Here is a 20,888-nt window from a genome sequence, read left to right as displayed (position 1 = left end):
TTCATTTTTTTTCCAAGCGACTTAGGGGATAGTGATAGATACATAATCAGATTAAAGGAGGAGCTTACATTTTGGTATTTCAGTTTTGCTACGTACCTAAAGCATATGTCTAGATATATAGCAAAGGAAGACTATGGTAAGGCCACAAAGTTGTGGTCAGCTGCTAAGGCCCAAATCCAAAAATACAACAAGCATTTCCAATCCAATTTGTGTATATAGATTTCAAAAATACAATGGGCTGTTCCAACCATTTTTTTTTTGAAGCAACCAAATAATAAATTTTAAAAATACAGGAGGCTGATTTAGGTCATGATGAGGCCCCCGTCGACAATAATAAGTAGTAGGCCCATTAACCGTCCGAGTTGGTAACGGATCCATCCGCGCTCACGATATAAGAACCGCGGCCACGCCTTTCAAGAAAAGCAAAACAAAACAAAAGAACCGCGGCCACGAACACGGCGAATTGAAGCCTTGAAGACCATCAACCATACGATCGGAGTCGTTGGTGGCGGATCACCGATCATGGGCACAGATCACGCCGACGTCGATCCCGGAGCCGGAGCCAGAGACGAGGCGGCTGATCCTGACCGCATCAGCTACCTCCCCGACCACCTCCTCCACGACATCCTGATCCGCCTCCCGGGCACCGCCGACGCGGCGCGCACGAGCATGCTCTCCCGCCGCTGGCGCCGCGTCTGGGCTCACACCCCCGTGATCTCCCTCCACTACATGTGCGAGTTCGAGCCGGAGTCCCCGGGCGGCCGCGTGCCCGACCGTGTCGACGCCGCCCTGGCCGCGCACGCCGCCGGGGCCGGGGCGACGACGTCGACGGTCAGCCTCAGCTGCCTCGAGATCACCCTGCCGTTCGAAAGCTCGACCCACCTGCGCACGGACCGCATCGCTGCGTGGCTGCACGTCGCAGCGCCGCGCCTTGCGGGGGAGCTCCGGATCACGCTGCCGTTGTGCCTCCGCAGCAGCGCCAAGGACGACGGCGACGGCGAGGTCCTTCTTCCCTTGTGCGAGAGGGCCACGTCCATCAGCCTCGACCTGAGCCATCACACCCTGCGGTTCGCGCTGCCCCCCGCCGGCGGCGTGTTCAAGGCGCTGGCCACACTGACGATACGGTCTGCCTACCTGCACGGCCGCGAGCTGGAAGCTGCCGTGTCGTCGTCTCGCTGCCCGTGCCTCAAGAAGCTCGTGATCGATTGGATCATGCTGCAGCAGGATGACGGCGACGGCGACGGAGACGGAGACGGCGACGGCGACAGAGACGGCGACGGCGACGGCGATGGAGCTTGCGACCTATCCATACGCTCCGACTCACTGGAGTGGCTCGAGATCTCCTACGCTGTGCGAGTCAACGGCCGGCTCCGTGTCCACGCCCCAAATCTCCAGACGTTTCATCCGTGCATCAGGTGTGACTTGTGCATGCTTGCCCCGAAGCTCTCGGAGGTGCGCTGGAGCAGCGGCCACGCCTATGACTCCAGCCGCCATCATCTCGCACGCGCCGGCCACCAACTCCGGCGCCTAGAGGTAGAAGCCGATTCTTCTGGCTTCGCTTTGATGCGGCAGTTCAACACGGTTGAGGAGCTGCACCTCACTGTAAACCTTACGAGGGTATGGCCTTACACATTTTTTAATTTTTGTATTACTATTACTACTAGTATGAAATTCATTTTGAAGCCTTTTAGAGTGTCATGACATACAAAACTACCATATAATGAATGTAGAGTGTCATGTAGCGGTGGCGTGGAAAAGATAAAGAGTGGTTCAATCTATTGGAGCTTTAATTTCTGGTTTATTTTCTAATTTTTGTAATAAAAGGCCACGTATTGAACCTTCTGTAGATGCTCTCTAAGAGGCTAAAAATAGATAAATTATAAAACTTTCAAGTAAAAAAATCTAGTCATTGAGTTTTGTAGGGTTAGGAAGATACAATATTATAGGTATGTTTGGACGAGGAGCCTACAAAAAGCTAGGCCAACCTTTAGTGGTTGACCATGATCAAGGATCGTTTGTATCTTGGCCCTGACTTGGCCCGTTTCTTGTGCCCACAAGCCAAATCAGTTCTTATAACCTACAAGATATCCCTTAGCTTCCCTTCCTTTCTCACGTCTTATTTCGTGTCTTTGCAGGGCGTAAAAGAATACGAGAGATTTCTAAAATGCACAGGTACACTTGCCAGGTGTAAGGTTTTGCTGGTAAAATTTGTGGAGATACAGCATGGCTTTCAGCCCGCTATGCTACATTTTCTCCGAAAATGTGCTGGCATACGAAAGCTTGTGGTGCAGTTGAGGGGCAGTATGGTACGTACATGCGTTCCAATAAAAAAGTCTCTACTTTTGTTTAGATAGATAATACTCCCTCAATTTCAAATTGTAAGTCATTCTAGCTTCTTAAGATTCACATAAAAGCTATGTGTCTAAAAGTTAGAACAACTTACCCTTAAGAATGGAGGGAGTATAAAATATGGTTTGCTCAGAGGTAGCTACCAATATTTACTTCAAGTTAGTAGCCTTTTCAAAATTTTAAAGTACATTTTAATTCCTTTCCTCAGGATGGCTACCCCTACCCGTGCAAGGTGTCATCGGGATGCCCATGTAGCCGACTAGAGAACTGCAAGACACAGAATGTTGTGTTGGATTCACTTGAAGAAGTTGTAATAACCGATAATGGATATGTTGACCATAAAGCTGAACTTGTGAGGCTATTGTGCCGATGCAGCACAAGATTTCACAAAAAGGTGGCCATTACCGTCTTGCATAGTGGACGAACAGATGATCTCCGCAACAAGATTTTTAGTATTTGTCCTCTAAACAACAAAACTGAAATCACCGTACGGACGGTCCACATGAGCTGACTTTATGTTCTTACCAAGCTGTGGTCCCGTGAATCTGATTTATTTGCCTAATCGGAAGCAATAAACTTTTTTTATTAGAACACGATGTGCTTCTGGACCCATAATAAGTATATACATTGTATTTTGTCTTTGAAGAAAAGAGAGTTTCGTTGATTACTCAGAAACATGTTTATCATATTTTTAAGTAGTAATCTGCTCACTGCTATGTTTTGGCTTTTCACAAACAGACATAAATGTATTCTAGAGGACAGCGGCGGAGCCTGAAGTAAAATAAAGGGGGAGCCATTTGTCAATTGAATCTATATGTACATAAGTTGTGAACAAAATTAATGGAAGTACTTATAATTAAGCCACAGTATATAAAATACATTTGACAACACAATAGCTGAGCATAAAAAATTCTATAAAAAAGCAACATAAGATATCGATTGACAACCCTAATATATATTACTCAATTAGCAATTCTAATACACATACTATGTAGAATTTATCAATTGAAAAGTTAGGAAGGAAAAAAGATAGAAAAACCAACAAGACTCAAAACGGCGCATAGCAACAGAAGCAAATAAAACAGGCTAATGAAGTAACGGCTGAGCCGGACGGGTGGGACCACTGGTACATAATTGCTTTCTTTTATTTTTTTAGATGGAGGAAATGCTACACGATTTCTATGTCTACGTAGAGACATGCATGTCTGACCCTGGCTGCTGGCTTACAATCCATACAGACTTAGAGCGCATGCAAACTTACTGCTAGCTTGCAGACTTCACAGCTCATGCAGGGACAGGGCTTCAGCAAATCACAGGAGGCAAGGGGGGCCATGGCCCACTATGACCACCACGTAGCTCCGCCGGTGCTAGAGGACGCCTTTGGAAGATGGTCTCTATCAATGATTCTTAACGGTGTTGGTCCAGCGTACGCCACCAAAAATGGTGTTGCCAGTCCTGTCTCTGAAAATCAAAAAGAAATCCAGCTGGAGCTTGAGCTCTAGAAAAAAAAACATCCAGCTCTGCTCTGGAGTCTAGCTTCCGCCATCACAACCACGGCTCCTCGTTGACTTCGGGTACGTCCGATTTATTTGCCTAATTGGAAGCAACAACTGTTTTTTTATTAGAACATGATGTGCTTCTGGTCAGTATATTGCATTTTTCTTTTTGAAGAAAAGACTGTTCCATCTATTACTCAGAAACATGATTATTATAATTTTACTAGTATAATGTCCGGGCTAACGCTACGGCAGCAATAACCAGATAAATCAAATAACTAAAAGGCAGCACATAGATTTCAGATTTTTAACTGAACTGCAATCTGCAATCTCAGCATTTCTTCAACGTCATTATTTCTCACTTCATTTCACCAGATGAATAGTTTGTTCGCTCTTCAGTTCATCTAATGAATATGAAATTCTGCAATCAGGTTGAGTTCTGCTAACAAAAGCATGCAGGATTTGGATTTCTCAAGGAGAAGAAGAGAGAGTAACAGGTTTACAATAGCTTTATCAGAATCGAGCAGAATTATCACCTCACGGCTTCCACAGAAGAGAGAGTAACAGGTTTACAACAGTTTCAAACACACACCAGATAGTTCCAAGAAATTCGAAATTCATCTTTAGTCAAAATTCAGCATTATCTTCATTGTCTGCATCCTTTTTTTGTCAAAAAAATAAGGAAACAACCACATTCTACGTAATCTCTAAACAGGAGAAAATAGTCTTTTAGGGAGGCTGCCGGTGGTTTGACAGAGTCCACATCCTACAAAACGGCAATCCTTAGTTGAAGATAATGGAAATACCTCTCCCTCTTAGGGTAGCGCAGATGAATGCCAACCTTCAGAGTACGTACTGTCAACCTACACTTATAAGCTACAGAAGTTTATGGAACAAGTGAGAAATCAGAAAACCATTGTGATGATAAAGTCATCAATTTATCAGCAAGCAGTGGCGCCCTGATGTTCATAGGCACAGTGAATGCCACATGTTGATCATTTGGTGACCTAGAATTCAGGATAGAGAATGAACGTGATTAGGAAAAAAAAGAACAGCATGCCCTAACATACTAAAACAGAGGATTGATGAAGAATAATGGGAAAATTACCATCCTACAAATTTAATCTTTGCATTATCCTTGTATCCATTCACCACTTCAGCAAATGGATATCGATCCCAGTATAAAAGGACATAAAGAGAAGAACGGGAAATGAACTGCAGGAAAATTACAAGCATGTATTCTCATATACAAAATCATACAAATTCCATTACTTACATTCGACTACTTGTATTAGAACTTGGATCAATCCGTACACCAGCAAGTATTTTATCTGGTTTAGCAAGCTCTGAGGATTTTTTTTAGCTTCAACTGTAAACTAAATAATATATGACAAAATAGAATTATGGACCATTTGTTGCTTTAACAATATTTTTCAGCCAAATCTCACCAATGAACAATATCTTCCTGAAGTCCATGGTGGCCTCCAGCCGCATTGAGATGTCGTCTTAGAGAAGCTCCTGCACCATCACCGGTAAACCTCTCGATAAGCATGTAGCATAGGCTGACAGAACACATCCAAATCTGCCAGACTGACACTTATATGAAACAGTAAGTTTGCTATAAATCATTGAGCTTTGAGTTTGAAAGATGCCCCCCACACACACACCAAAAAATAAGAACAAGCACATGTGCACACATATATCTTGCAACAAACTGAATACATTCGTGAAAGAAAACTTGCCACATCAAGCATGGGAGAAACTTAGTAATCCTTCAGCTAATAATTTCTAAATCTAGAATCACAAGCATACATCTTGGCACATCTTGCACACTCACAATATTCGTTATACCTTCTTTAAAACCTTATCCATAAGACCTTAGCTTTGGAAAGAATGCATCTAACAAACTCCAAAAAATAAAGTGAGTGTACAACAAAATATATCCAATTAGAACCATGCTCCATAGACTATGGAAGCTTACTCCTAGGTAAAAGCAGTGGAAAAAATGCAGTAAGAGTTTGGGTTTCATAATAATGCAATTGATCAGAGATGCACATGATTTTTCAAAATGTCCAGGCATAAAAGGGTTGTGGTGAAGAGACCTTGGCAGTCTGGCTTACCCATGTTCATGTGCCTGTCTCCTAGCATCACGGCCTGCTTCTTCCTCTCGCAGCAGGTCTACCTCTCTCCTGGGGCTCGCCGGCGGCCGGAAAGGAGAGGGCAAGGCCGCGGCGGAGCTCGTGCCCACGCTCGCGCAGCGGCCATGCCTTTCAAGAAAAGCAAAACAAAACAAAAGAACCGCGGCCACGAACACGGCGAATTGAAGCCTTGAAGACCATCAACCATACGATCGGAGTTGTTGGTGGCGGATCACCGATCATGGGCACAGATCACGGCGACGTCGATCCCGGAGCCGGAGCCAGAGACGAGGCGGCTGATCCTGACCGCATCAGCTACCTCCCCGACCAGTGGCGGATGCACGATGCGGGATAAGGGGGGGCTAAAACAATGGAGATGTTGATTTGCATGAAGATTTAATGGTGAAATCAAGCTTTTGCTACAGTGATTAGGCTTGAAATCAAGAAATTAGGGGGGCTGGAGCCCCCCCCAGCCCCCCCTGTGGATCCGCCGCTGTCCCCGACCACCTCCTCCACGACATCCTGATCCGCCTCCCGGGCACCGCCGACGCGGCGCGCACGAGCATGCTCTCCCGCTGCTGGCGCCGCGTCTGGGCTCACACCCCCGTGATCTCCCTCCACTACAGGTGCGAGTTCGAGCCGGAGTTCCCGGGCGGCCGCGTGCCCGACCGTTTTCATTATCGGAAATAAAAATTTATCGGAGGTCGATAAATAGGATAAGCAAGATATATCGGAAATATTGGACCAAATTTAAAAAAACTTCAAATTATTTTGAAAAAATTCCGTAGAATTTAACTTGAAACTATTCCTAAGCTATTAAACATCACTTGTTCACAGATAAAAACAAGAATAAAACATTATAGTGTGGGATTGTCGCACGGCTGAATTTGGGTTGTCTGTGTGGAAGCAGGAAAGAAGGGAAAAATTTGGCCGATGTCAAATTTTATCGGACCCTGTGGATAGAAAGGAAATTTCGAAAATTTCCGTGAATTTCGGCCGATAAAAAAACCTTGGCCGCGCACGCCGCCGGGGCCGGGGCGACGACGTCGACGGTCAGCCTCAGCCGCCTCGAGATCACCCTGCCGTTCGAAAGCTCGACCCACCTGCGCACGGACCGCATCGCTGCGTGGCTGCACGTCGCAGCGCCGCGCCTTGCGGGGGAGCTCCGGATCACGCTGCCGTTGTGCCTCCGCAGCAGCGCCAAGGACGACGGCGACGGCGAGGTCCTTCTTCCCTTGTGCGAGAGGGCCACGTCCATCAGCCTCGACCTGAGCCATCACACCCTGCGGTTCGCGCTGCCCCCCGCCGGCGGCGTGTTCAAGGCGCTGGCCACGCTGACGATACGGTTTGCCTGTCTGCGCGGCCGCGAGCTGGAAGCCGCCGTGTCGTCGTCTCGCTTCCCGTGCCTCAAGAAGCTCGTGATCGAGTGGATCACGCTGCAGCAGGACGACGGCGACGGCGACGGAGCTTGTGACCTATCCATACGCTCCGACTCACTGGAGTGGCTCGAGATCTCCTACGCCGTGCGACTCAACGGCCGGCTTCGTGTCCACGCCCCAAATCTCCAGACGTTTCATCCGTGCATCAGGTGTGACTTGTGCGTGCTTGCCCCGAAGCTCTCGGAGGTGCGCTGGAGCAGCGACCGTGCCTATGAATCCAGCCGCCATCATCTCGCACGCGCCGGCCACCAACTCCGGCGCCTGGAGGTAGAACCCAATTCTTCTGGCTTCGCTTTGATGCGGCAATTCAACACGGTTGACGAGCTGCACCTCACTGTAAACCTTACACGGGTATGGCCTTACACATTTTTTAATTTTTGTATTACTATTACTACTAGTATGAAATTCATTTTGAAGCCTTTATATTAGTCTTCTCTTCTTCTTCTTCTTCTTCTTCTTCTTCTTTTGCAGGGGAAGGTTGAGCTTTACATGGTTACTATTACATGGTCACAATCATGCACCAGGCCAACAAATTCTGGAGCTCTCATGATTCACACCTAGCTAACAGCAACTCCAAAAGCAACTCCGATCCAAAAGCCTTGCTAAACTTCAATCTATATATCTCTATTTAGAGAGCCATTTCATAAATATTACCTTTCCCTTATATCTATCTCATATCTCATGTCTCTTGACTCTCTAAATTTTTTTCTCTATACTCATACGGCTTATTATAATTTTTCTTGTCTATTGGAGCCTTAATTTTCTGGTTTGTTTTCTAAATTTTGTGATAAAGAGACACGTATTGAACCTCTTGAAGATGAGGCTAAAAATAGAGAAATCCTAAAACTTTCCAATATAGAAAAATATCATGTCACTGAATTTGGTAGAATTGAAGTTATGAGAATGTTTTAGACTAAAGTTTAGTTATTGACCGTGAGTACAAGGATTGTTTGGATCTTGGCCCTGATTTGGTTTGCCCCGCTCTCATGCCCACAAGCCAAATCAGTTCTTATCTTATATACAACGTACAAGATATCCTTTTGCTTCTACCTTCCTTTCTCACGTCTTATTTCGTGTCTTTGCAGTGCGTAGAAGAATTCGAGAGATTTTTGAAATGCACGGATACGCTTGCCAAAGTGTAAGGTTTTGCTAGTAAAATTTGTGAAGATAGAGCATGGCTTTCAGCCAGCTATGCTACATCTTCTCCGAGGCATACGAAGGCTTGTGGTGCAGCTGAGCGACAGTATGGTACCTACGTGCATTCCGATAAAAAAATCTCTCCTTTTGTTCATAGATAATACTCCCTCAATTTTAAATTGTAAGGCCTTCTAGCTTCTTAAGATTCATAGTTTTTGTTATGTACCTACGTGCATTCCGATAAAAAAATCTCTCCTTTTGTTCATAGATAATACTCCCTCAATTTAAAATTGTAAGGTCTTCTAGCTTCTTAAGATTCATAGTTTTTGTTACGTACCTAGACTAGATGTAATGTATCTAGTTACATAGTAAAAGCTATGTATCTAAAAAAAAGTTAAAACAACTTATAAATAAAAATGGAGGAAATATAAAACATGGTTTGCTCAGAGGTAGGTACCAATATTTACTTCAAGTTAATAGCCTTTTCAAAATTTTAAAATACATACATGTTTTAAATCATGTTCTCAGGATGGCTACCCTACCCATGCAAGGTGTCATCGGGATATCCACGTAGCCGACTAGAGAATTGCAAGACACAGAATGTTGTGTTGGATTCACTTGAAGAAGTTGTAATAACCGACCATGGATATGTTGACCCTAAAGTTGAACTTGTGAGGCTATTATGCCGATGTAGCACGAGATTTCACAAAAAGGTGGCCATTACCGTCTTATAGAGTGGACGAACAGATGATCTCTACAAAGATTCTTAGTATTTGTCCTCCAAACAACAGAACTGAAATCACTATCCAACAGTGCACATGAGCTGGGAGTTTGGGACCCTACCACACTATGATTTGTGAATCCAATTTACGCATTCTTTGGCACAGCTTGCAGCGGTTTCATCTTCTCTGGTGGTGGTTCTATTCATTCTTTGTAGTATTAGTGTTCATTGAGTTGTTTTCTTTCTCCTCCTTTCACAACCAGGCACGGAGCCAGCGGTGGGGCTAGGGGGGCTCCAGCCCCCCCTACCGCTCGCGAGCAAGTGAAGCCTCGTAGAGCCGCCGTCTGAAATTTCAGCTGTATATGTACAGGTAGGAAGGGCTGAGATTTGCTGAACCCCTTTTCTTACTAATTGCCGTTGTTTAGCCCCTCCTAAATTTTTTCCTAGCTTCGGCCCTGTTCACAACAACTAGAAACCAAGTGGCTTTATCGGCTCATGGAAGCCAGTGCTACAATGTTGAAAGTGAAGAAGTTGAAGCCGGTACAAACTCTACCAAAAAGGGCCTTTCTTGCCTAACTAGAGTGAAGCAATCTAGAACATGATGTGTTTCTTGTCCCATAAGTTTTGCACTCTAGTTCTGTCAGGTATCGATATTAGGGATACCCAAAATAAGGAAGTTAGCGTTCACGCTGACTTCCCCGGATGGCTCGAGACGTATTAAAAGGTCTCACCCGACCTCAAGGCCGCGGGCTCCGTCTCATCCGACCCCAAGGACGCGGTTTTCGTCTCGCCCGACCCCAAGGACGCGATTTCCGTCTCGCCCGACCCCAAGGACGTGGTTTCCGTCTCGCCTGACCCCTTGGGTGCGGGCTCTGTCTCGCCTAAGGTCGCGGGCTCCGTCTCGCCCGACCTCGATGATGCAGGTTCCGTCTCGTCCGATGGGGACCCATACCGCCGCCAACCACTCTAGGTCCAAGCGTATGGGCCTAGGTCAAAACTTTGACGCCAGGGAAGAGGCTGGCACGCCTCGATGTAACAGGTGGCCATGACGGGACATACCTAGGGATTCACATCAAGAACAGTGTCGGACGTGCCGGTGCTATTCTGCCTAATCCTCGTACGGACACTGACAGGTGCATCAGTTCACCACGATGTCCGCCGGGACGGAGTGGAACACCATGACCGACAGATGACGCCTGCGCATGGCGTCAGTGATGAACAGGGCTGCGACATGGAGCCATCCCTATTGACATCTACGCGATCGGCGGAACCCGTATGAAGGAGAAGAAGGACCCTGCAACCCTAGAAGCCTTCTTCTCTCTCTCATTCTTCTCCTTTTCCTCCTCTATAACCCGCGCTTTCCCTTCGCCTATAAAAGAGGAAGCAGGGCGCCCCATGCTGGGAGATCAGAACATAAGAGCACGACACGAGCACACGACTGAGCGGCAAGCGAGCTCTTAGCACTCGTTCACTCCTTCCACCAGAGACTTGGGATCCTCTCCCTCTCTCGTCTGTTTGTAACCCCTACTGCAAACCAAGTGCCGGTAATACGAACAACAGCGAACTGGACATAGGGACGTTTCTCCCAAACCAGTATAAACCCTTGTGTCCTCCAAGCACACCATCCGAGCCAAACGCGCAAATACAAATTTACTCGTCGATGGTCCAAAAACACCAACAGTTGGCACGCTAGGTAGGGGCTTTTTGCGAGTCTCGACATCCACATCAGGCCTTGGATGGCTAGTCACGGCGTCAGCAGGGTCCCGGGCACGCACGAATGCTTCAAGAACCAAGACTTCAGCGTTACGACGGAGGGAGAGTTGGCGCAGGTTCCCGCCGCCGTCCAACCTCTCCACTCCGCTGGCCTCGATGCGATCACCGAGGCGCTTCAGGAGCTGCAGCTGCACGCACCGAAAGACCGCGCCCTCAGGAGCGACCAGCTCCTTGGCTTCGATTACGGGAGGCTAGAGCACCAGCTCGATGCCTTCTTGGGACCCCGACCGTCCTAGGAGGACCTACACCGCCTTACCTTCTCATTTGCCAACGTCATTACATAGCTTGCTAGAGGAGAGCCGCTCTCCTAGGAATACCTCATTCGGAGCGCCCCGATAGCGCTCCCGTTTGGTCTGCGCAACGCCGTAGAGACCGTTGGCCACCTTGTGGCGCAGCGCACGCCACCATTCCCTACGAATGATGAGTTCGTGGGGATGATCAAATACGTCATAGAATCTTTCCATGACCTTCTCGCGAGAGAATTGGAGTCACCCTACGACTGTGACTCTAGCAGGGGGAGCCATCACCCCTCGTGAGAATGTTCCATGGCAGGTACCCTCAAGGGATACATCGAAAGCATCCACGATGGAGGGGCTACCCCGACAGACGACCTCAATGATGAGGTTGAGGGGGATGCAGGGGGCCCACCTCGCCTATGGGTAGAGCAGCTGAGGGTGTGGCACCAAGAGCTCGAAGAAGCACGACTCTAGCTAGAGCGAGAGATCAAGCGCCACGGAGACTATGGGCATGTGCGAGCCATGGCCCGTGATGTGTACTGGAGGATCATCAAGGATGATGAAGCCCTCCCACACTTCACCCGGGTAGGCCAGAACATCGCTGCCACGACGACCATGCCTCGGGGGCTTCTAGAGCACATGACACCCGAGGATCGTCGGGCCCATCGAGAGATTCACACGTTGCTCGAGCGTGCGGTGGAGCAGCAGGCTCAGAGCTTGCAGTCCCAATGATGTGAGCTCGACGCCAGCCAGTGCACGCCCTTAGAGCGACCCGACAGGGACGTGTTAGTCCACCAGGTGCAGCGAAGCAATAGGGCACGCACCGTGGTCCCGATGCATGAGCGTCTTGGCCTCCACCGTGATGCGTGCAACACCCTAGATGTCCATAGGCGTGCCTGCGGTGATGAGAGGGAGGAGGCTAGCTGCGGCTACCACCCTCATTATGGTGGACGCTACAACAGCGGCGAGGATCAAAGCCCGAGCCTCGACTTGCTGGGACCTCAGGCCTTTGGCTGACACATCCTTAACGTCGTCTTCCCACCGCGGTACCGATCGCCGACCAACATCCCAAAATACTCTAGGGAAACAAACCCCGGACTATGGCTCGAGGATTATCGGCTTTCTTACCAAGTCGGTGGAGTGGATAGTGACAATTTTATTATCCGCAACCTTCCATTGTTCCTAGCAGATTCGGCGTGAACGTGGTTGGAACAGCTTCCGCCCAACCGAATCCAAAGTTGGGCGGACCTAAAATAGATCTTCGTGGGAAACTTCCAGGGCACATATGCGCATCCTAGGAACCCATAGGATCTCAAAAACTACCGACAAAAGTCTGAGGAAACTCTTCATGGGTACATCCGGTGCTTCTCTCGATAGTGCAATGAGCTGCCCGACAACACCGACGTCGATGTCCTAGGAGCTTTCCTGTCCGAGACCACCTACGAGTCCCTGGTTCACAAGCTAGGATGTAAGGGCCCATGAACCACTAAGGAGCTCCTCAACATCGCCACCTATAAGCTCAAGACCATCGATGGTGAAGTCTTCATCAATGCTTAGAACACCCGACCCCAGCAATGGCAAGGGGTTGGGCCTCACTCGGGGGCTGATAAGAGCATTTTATCCAGTAGACATTCTCTATGACCAACCCTTTCTCATGTTAAGATCTAGAAGCAAGGGTTGCTGAAACAAATGCTGAGTAAAATTGGTCGGACTACAAGAAACCTATGCCCCAGTGGCTACTGCATTTTTGCTCACCAGCATGATCAGAGTTTTTTCACCTGCACCTCAAGCTTTACAGCCTTAATGACAGAAAGGGTCAGAATGCATTAACATTTTATACAAAAAGGGGAGAAGAGCTAAAAATCTGTTTGGCCATAATGAAATTTAAGAGCTTGTCCACTTATTACAAGTTCGCTGCCTGGGTTATCTACCTAACTAATTTCTTGGGGGGATGATCTCATCCTCTATCTCGGTAGGTAAGTCCTGTGCCATAGGGGCCACCTCCTTCTCAATGTCATCTAGCTCAGCATCGGTGTAGATAGGCGCGAGAACCGTCGCAGGTAAGTCCTATGCCAGAGGGGCCACCTTCTTCTCGATGTCGTCTAGCTCAGCGTCGGTGTAGACAGGCGTGAGAACCGTCGTAGGTAAGTCCTCAGCTAGAGGGGCCACCTCCTTCTCGATGTCGTCCAGCTCAGTGTCGGTGTAGACAAGCATGAGAACCATCACAGGTAAGGTGGGATACAAAGCTAAAAATGCTCCTATGAGCCATTTGCCTAGGAGTTCGAAGGCTAGCCCTCAGATGGGTTCACAGTCGCTTTGGGGTGCCCTTAGAGTGAGGGGTGGAAAGGGATGGGCCCACTAGAGGCCAGTACCTAGGCGCACGAGTGTCGTGGGTATCCTGACCTATGTTCAAGTCTTGGTCGATTCCTAGTCTATGGTTTTTCCTCGAAGAAAGACAACGAGCCCTTGGGACCGATCGAACGGACACGAGAACTATATGGATTGGCCACTGAGAATCTAGAGTTAGTCACCAACTGACCCATGCCAGACCCCCATGAATGGGAAGCCAGGGCCTCACTTGGACTAGCCCATTAACAGCTCATCAAGCACCATGTTTCATCCATCAAGGAAAAATGTAGCACGACTTAGCCCCCCCCCCCCATTTTATCAAAAAAACACTTGAGGAATGATAATCATAAAGACAAGCTAACCCCTCGACCAGACCCCTGCAAAGTGCGGGGGCTCGAGGGAAGTTGGACTCGCAAGGAGACCGAATGCATGGTTGTAGGACGATGGCTCGGATCCTAGGGAGGGGTACGTACAAAAACTAAGAATAACGTTTCAAAAACAAAAAATGCTTTCTCTAACCAGTTTCGCTATCGTCTCCTCGATCTTTAGTGAAATCTGACCTAGGCAACGGCAAGGGGCCGGGCCTCACTCGAGGGATGATAAGGGTATATATATCCTTTCTTAAACAGTCGCCATGCCTGACCCTTTCTCACGTTAAGATCTAGAAGTAAGGGTTGCAGAAACAAACGCTGAGTAAAACTAGTCAGACTGCAAGAAACCTACACCCCAGCGGCTACGGCACTCTTGCTTACCAGTATGATCAAGGTTTTTCACCCACACCTTAAGCTCTAGAGTCTTAACAACAGGAAGGGTTAGAACACATTAACCCTTTTTACACATAAAAAGGGAGAAAGAATAAATTTGTTGAACCGAAACAAAAGAACAAGCTTGTTTAAACGAAACAAAAGGGTTGGAATTTGTCCGCTTATTACAAATGCGCTGCCTGACCTATCTGACTAAACTAACCCCTCGGGGGGATGATTTCATCTTCTATCTTGGCAGAAAGGTCAACCGCTAGGGGGGCACCTCCTTCTCGATGCCATCCAGCTCGACGTCGGTATAGACGGGCGTGAAGCGTTGGCTCATCGTCGCCAGATCGATGTTCTCGTAATGAGAATGGGCGATCATGAATGATCGATGAACAACAAAGTGAAGCGCACCCCTTGCCATATCACTTGCCTAGTCCATGATATAGGTGGCACAAATTGCGAGCGAGCCTGTCTCCTGCTCCAGAGCTAGCTCGAGCTCATCTCAAACTAGCTGGACGGCAATGCACATGTTGTCATCTTCATCGCTCTCCTTCTGGAGGGTGTCCTTCACCTCGCTGAGCTCCTTCTCTAGGCCATGGCTCTTCACAGCCTCCACCCTGAGCTTATCGTCGAGACCTGCCTAAGTCACGTACCGACCATGTCAAAAGGCTAACCACGAGAAAGACAACCAGAGAAACCGGAGACTTACCCTTCACGTCCGCTCGAAGCCTGCACACCTCATCACGCTGCCGGGTCACCTTGGCCTCTAGGCACCGGACCTCTTCTTGGCGCTAACCAACCTCCGTGGCTAGCTTAGTGGCCATGCCCTCGGCTGCAACCTTCAAGTCCCTCTCCCCCTGAAGCTCATCCTCGAGGTGGTCGATCCATTGCTGAGTGTCAGCATACTCTTGGCGAGCCAGGTCAATCCCCATGCAGAGCTCCTCTATGGCCCAGAGCAAATTGTCTCGCTCCTTTCGTAGCCGCTTGGCCTCCATGATGTCCGTGCGCACCCTTTTGATCAGGGCTGTGAGCTTCTCCTTGGCCTCGTGAGCATCATCGCGAGCGTCCTTCTCCCTAACTCAGAGGTCAACCACCTCCCTGGCAGCAGGGGCAAGCTCAGCCACCTCCTGATGGGCGGTAGCGAGCTATGCGGCTTTAACACCCCTGGTGTTACGAGCTTTCTTAGCATTGAAATTTAGGACAAAGAAGGATTAGCTTAACAAGTTTCTGGGTTTTAAAAATTTATAACGCACGTGAGGCGAAAAACAATTTTTATGAACAAGGATCAAACATAACTTGTATTTAGTATTTAAATAAAAATTGAAGTACAAGTTTAGTAGATGGAAAGGTAACTTTAACTTTTGGAAAATAGATGTTATTAACTAGTGTTTTGGGAGCTCAAAAATCAAATTTGACGTTAAGATAAACTCTTTATGTTAAGTCGGCAAACACTTGAACTATTGTTAAAATACCATTTTTTGGCGAATTATATTGAGCAAAATAGTTAAATGGTGCTTAAATATTTTGCTCCTATGGGTTAGTAAGGTATGGACTATCGCATGAAATACTTGTTGGTAGCAGTTAATAGAGTTTAGGCCTTTTAAAAATTGTAACAAAAGTGTTAATGACTGTTAGTAAGAATTGAATCCTTAACTTTTCTAAGTATGGAAAAGTAGTAAGACAATGCTATTTTGACATTTAATATCTAACAAAAATGTTTAAATGCTAGTTGCATGTTTTGGTATTGTTGATTGCATCAAAGTGAGTGCTTGAGCATGGCATAGGTCAAAATTGTGTTGGATGTCACGTTGTTCGCTCTAAAATTGGCCAAACCTCCTTAGAACGCGTTGTGAATCATGATTTGGTGCTCGGTTCGTGAACCGGTGATCAGCGTGGCGAACTCATGTTGGCACCTCCCTTTCTCCCTCTCTGGTTGCTCTCAGGTCATGGCGATTGCTCCGCTAGATAGCTGGTAGTGCCAACTTTAGGTTAGTAGGATTGGTTGAACTTCGTTTGAGATGATCAACATCCTTTGCTGTGCTTTAAAATGCGTGCACATCATATGCTTGGCTCAGGCGCACGGTCACCTCACGCGGCTGCTCGACGTCACGCGGCTAGCCACATTCCGCGCGCTGCGGTGCCGACCTCGGTCAGCCTATCTGGCCATGGGTTGGTCATGGCCGGCTCCAGCGGGCCGCTGTCTTCGCGCCTGCAGCTGTTGGCCATTGCGCTACTACCCTCGTGGCTGCCCTTCTCACCATTGCATGCGTGGGCTTGTCCCTGCTGCCGACGTCGTCATGTCCGCGCTCTCTATAATCCTGTGCCACTGCCTGGCCCTACCGATGGCACTGTCTCTACCGCGTGTGCGTTGCTGGATAGGCCATGCATGGGGCTAAGCTGATGTCATGGCAGCCTTTGTCTTATCGACATGGCGCTCTGTCCACCTCTTGAATCACCTACTCACTGAGCCGTTGCCTACCTCCGTAGTCACGTCGCACTAAAGCCCATGTCACGGTGTGGCTGCCCTCCATCGCTTCATTAATATAGCCTCGACCGAAGCAGGCATAGCCTCAAAGAGCTACCACCCCCACCTGCCCTCGTCATCGACAGAATTGCCTGCTTCACACGACAAATAGTGTGGTTCGGGACACCACACTTCCATTAGGCGTTACCGTAGTTAGGTAGGAAAGCCAGCTAGTAGCCCAACCCTCACCTTGGCGCAACCGAGCACTTCTTGCGGCAAATTTTTGGTTTTTCTCGCTAATGGCCAGGTGCGCCGCCGTGCCAGTGAAATTGGGGTAATGTCCGAATTAGTTCAATTTTTTTGTATCCAGGGCTCGCCCTCACCTCCTCTATCTGGTGCTCACACCATTTGGCCAAGGCGCTTACCGGAGATGTGGTGACGCATGGGTGTACATCCTGGAGTACTGCCCCTCGGTGGCTCGCATGTGGCCAGGCCACCTCGACATTCCTCCCCTCGACTGTCACCGCAACATGAATTCCGATGAGCTACGGGTGCTTACCCGCTATCCCAACCACCCCGATAGAACCTTAGGTCACTGAAATAGTCGCGCCGCCACCACGGATAGCCGCTCACCATTGCAGCCCACGACAGTGCGCCTCTGAGTTCCTAACCACCACGCATCCTTACGCGTTAGCTGTAGATGGTGGACGGCCCCTTACTTCCATTGTAGCGAGCCTAGTTGGCCTGACGTAACCACCGTTGCTGCCAGTGTGCCACGCCACCACGTGCGGTATGCCGAGGATCGCCCCATTGCAAGGCAACACATTCTAGGGTCTTTAATGCAAAGCGTGAGTCTGCAGTAATAGTATTCCATCGCTCCGCGTGATTATTCAAAATCCTAAGCCCTCTTTTGCAAATGCGAGCGCGAGCGGGCGTCTTGGCCTTGGGCCATGCTGGGCCATCACGACGCACACGCGACCCACGCTAGGTTAGAATGGGTTGCTGCCAGTCCTTTTCTTTTTCTAATGCAATTTTAATTTAGTTTCTTAGATAAACTTGTAAATTCAGTATAAAATTGTATAGTTAACCAAAAATTATGAAACTAATTTTGTTAAGTTCCTAAAATCATGATCTATTTGCTAGTATATTTTGTTCCCATAGTTTTATAATATTTTCTAGAGTTATCTAATTAATTTGATATGCTTAATATTGTAAAATATAAACTTGTAGGAATTTTTGTGATAAATTGGTGATAGTGTTGGCTCTGAAACTTTCACAATAAATTCCTCACATTATTAGGTGCTCACTATAATTTTTGTAGATCCATAATAATTAGTTTACTAAGGTAGCTAAATGAGCCCTAGTTCGAAAATATATGTTTAATCAATAAAATGCCGAAACACCTTGGGATTTTAGAACTAAAACATTTTTCTGGAGACAAAGCATTACTTGACGATGTGGATATGTAGCCTAGCACATTAGTTATTAGAGCTATCTCATTAGCTTGCGAGACGTAATCATATTTTTAAGAGTTTCGGTTTCCGTTGATTATTTACATCTCTGCGTTGCATCCACGTATATCATAATAGGAACAACGATGGATCATGGAGTCGACTGAAGTAGCAAAAAATGATGCCTTGATGATTGTGTCACTATGATGGAATGCTAACTTTTAGTTATATCTTACCCAGGCAAGCCCCGGTGTATAACCCCTATTATTCTGCACTTTATCTTATGCTTATGCATTAAATTTTAAGGAGTTGAATGAAACCACTTGCATATATATATATATATATATATATCCTTATCCTATGAGTCCTACCAGTATGTTAGGATCATGTAGATTGCTATGCTATAGGATCTGATAGAAGTCGAGTGATTACCTGTCACTCACAAAAGATAGGAAAGATATTATTGTTGTTATTATATTACTATCACATGGAATACATACGGATGATAATTGGAGACCGGGCGGAATGGTACTTTGGATCTGGTCTTGGTTAGGTATTCGAGTGAGGCTCAGATTGCACTTGTTCCACCTATGTCGATTGAGGACCGTCCGTTGTTGTGGATGGTAGTCAGGTCATAGACTTATTATCCTGAGCACATACTTGCTTATGGGAGCGGGAAGGCTTGTTATGCTCTTATCGTGGGTTCTGGCTCTTTTCCAACTGACTGATTGGAGGTGGGGAAAGGTGGAGGTCTAAGCACCATACTAAGACCAGGTCTCAAGTGTGGGGGCTTGGAGTCCAAGTTTGGACAGGGACCTGGACCCCGTGATAGGAGTGGAATGGGTTGGTCTTGTTTGTGCCTGGGGTACAAACAGAGCATGTGTTTTGGGGTACCCAGCTGGGATATATTGATTCATGAATCATCGTTTCTATGAGATGGTACTGACTTTGCTATGGTCTAGCACCGTAGTAAGAACTGGAATATGAAAGATGGTAAAATAGTTCTGATTGCTTACCACCTACTTAAAAGTAGCATAGTTGCTTACATAGAATGGTTAGTTAATGAACTAATGATGACTGCTAATAAAGTTGAATATAAGGATGCATGTTTAGTAATGCTTCCGTAGATGCAACAACCCACAAGCCAGATAGCCTTGCATATCCTTGGAGTCTTTTATTTTCCTTCTGTCGGGTAAGTATTGCTAAGTACAATCGAGTACTTAGGGTTTTATTCCCCCGTTGCAGGTGATCAGAGGATACTTAGAGCTGACTCTGGTGTGTGGAAACCACCTGGTGGGTCAGAGAGGATTCCTTTCACGCTACGATCGTAGTGTTTATTTATAACCCTCATGAAAGGTTTTAATAAGAAAAGATATAAAATCTGCTAGCATCTCTTGTATAAAAATATCCACTATGTTAATGCTCCACCATGCCCTTAAATTAATCATGCTTCCTCTATAACTCTGATAACATTATTATATTCTGCTGTTATAATCAATTGAGGTAATATTTTGTTACTGTAATAAAGTGATGTAAGAAATAACTTAAGAGAATCTTGTAAGCTGTATTCTCTTATTTATGATCTTGATGGAAAAATATAGATTTTTGAGTTCTCCCTTGGGGTGTGCTCGACAGAACTACCCGATGTAGCTCTCTTTCGAGGTGCTTAGTGTCTAGTGGAAGACGAGTGCCTCCGGAAGCGTGTTATTTCAGACGATTCTACCACAGCGGCCAGCCCCTCACTCCGTCGTGTCTCCTCAGCAAGGAACTGGGACTTCTCCCGACTGTGGGCCACAAGGATTTGTGAAGAAGACAAGACTTAGAGGCACAGAAATAGAACATGAGGGTCGGAAGCATGGTCATTTCATACCTGGCCAACCGAGGCGATAATGTCACGCATCGAGCTCAGCATGGTGGTTAGGGCACGAACCGTGTCCCCAACCACCATGTGGACGCTCTCCCATTCCCTCTCCTCTGCTACTTCATCAAGGGCAGCCACCCGGACTAGAGTCCGGGACGTCCCCGCGTCGACCACAAGTGGCACCGACCTCTCTTGTGGTGGTAGCTCCTCCAGAGCGGCTCCTCTAGCAATAGAGGGGGCGGGTGACGTGGACACAGAGGCCTGCCCTATCGCCAGATCCGCGAAGGATGCCTCGGGTGCACCCCCATCTGTCTGCCCCATCATAGACACGGCCACCTACATGGATGATGGCTTCGGTCGTGCCGCCTCTGCCTGCGACGTCGAGGACATGACCGGCCATGCTGCGCCAGCCACAGGTGCCCTGGACGCACCCTCCTTCGCCTGCTCTCCCGTGGATGTATCCATTGGCTATGCCTCCCCAGTGGACGTCGTGGCCGCCCCAACGCCACTCATGCTCACCACCGATGTGGCGCCAGTCGGCTCCTAGCGCATTTGCCAAAGGTGGATCTTTTCAGAGTGAGCCATAGGAGTGCCCCACATCCTTCGACGCTGCAAGGGACATGGCGGTTAGTTCATGGCAAAATTTTGTTAGGACAAATGGACAAAAAAACTCTTAACTTACCCTGATGCCATCATGCAAGGATGTTTTGGGGCTGGCTTGCTCG

The 20,888-nt window shown here is 47.6% G+C and overlaps 2 pseudogenes; both read left to right on the top strand.

Moving 5' to 3' along the window:
- Positions 1-522: 522 nt before the first annotated feature.
- Positions 523-2,604, top strand: LOC136462722 (uncharacterized; annotated as a pseudogene).
- A 3,620-nt stretch (positions 2,605-6,224) lies between these two features.
- Positions 6,225-9,496, top strand: LOC136465178 (uncharacterized; annotated as a pseudogene).
- Positions 9,497-20,888: the final 11,392 nt, after the last annotated feature.

Source organism: Miscanthus floridulus, chromosome 7 (assembly GCF_019320115.1).
Source record: "Miscanthus floridulus cultivar M001 chromosome 7, ASM1932011v1, whole genome shotgun sequence".
NCBI classification, from domain to species: domain Eukaryota; kingdom Viridiplantae; phylum Streptophyta; class Magnoliopsida; order Poales; family Poaceae; genus Miscanthus; species Miscanthus floridulus.
Note: the sequence above shows the minus strand (reverse complement) of the source record. Positions and strands in the feature narration are given on the sequence as shown.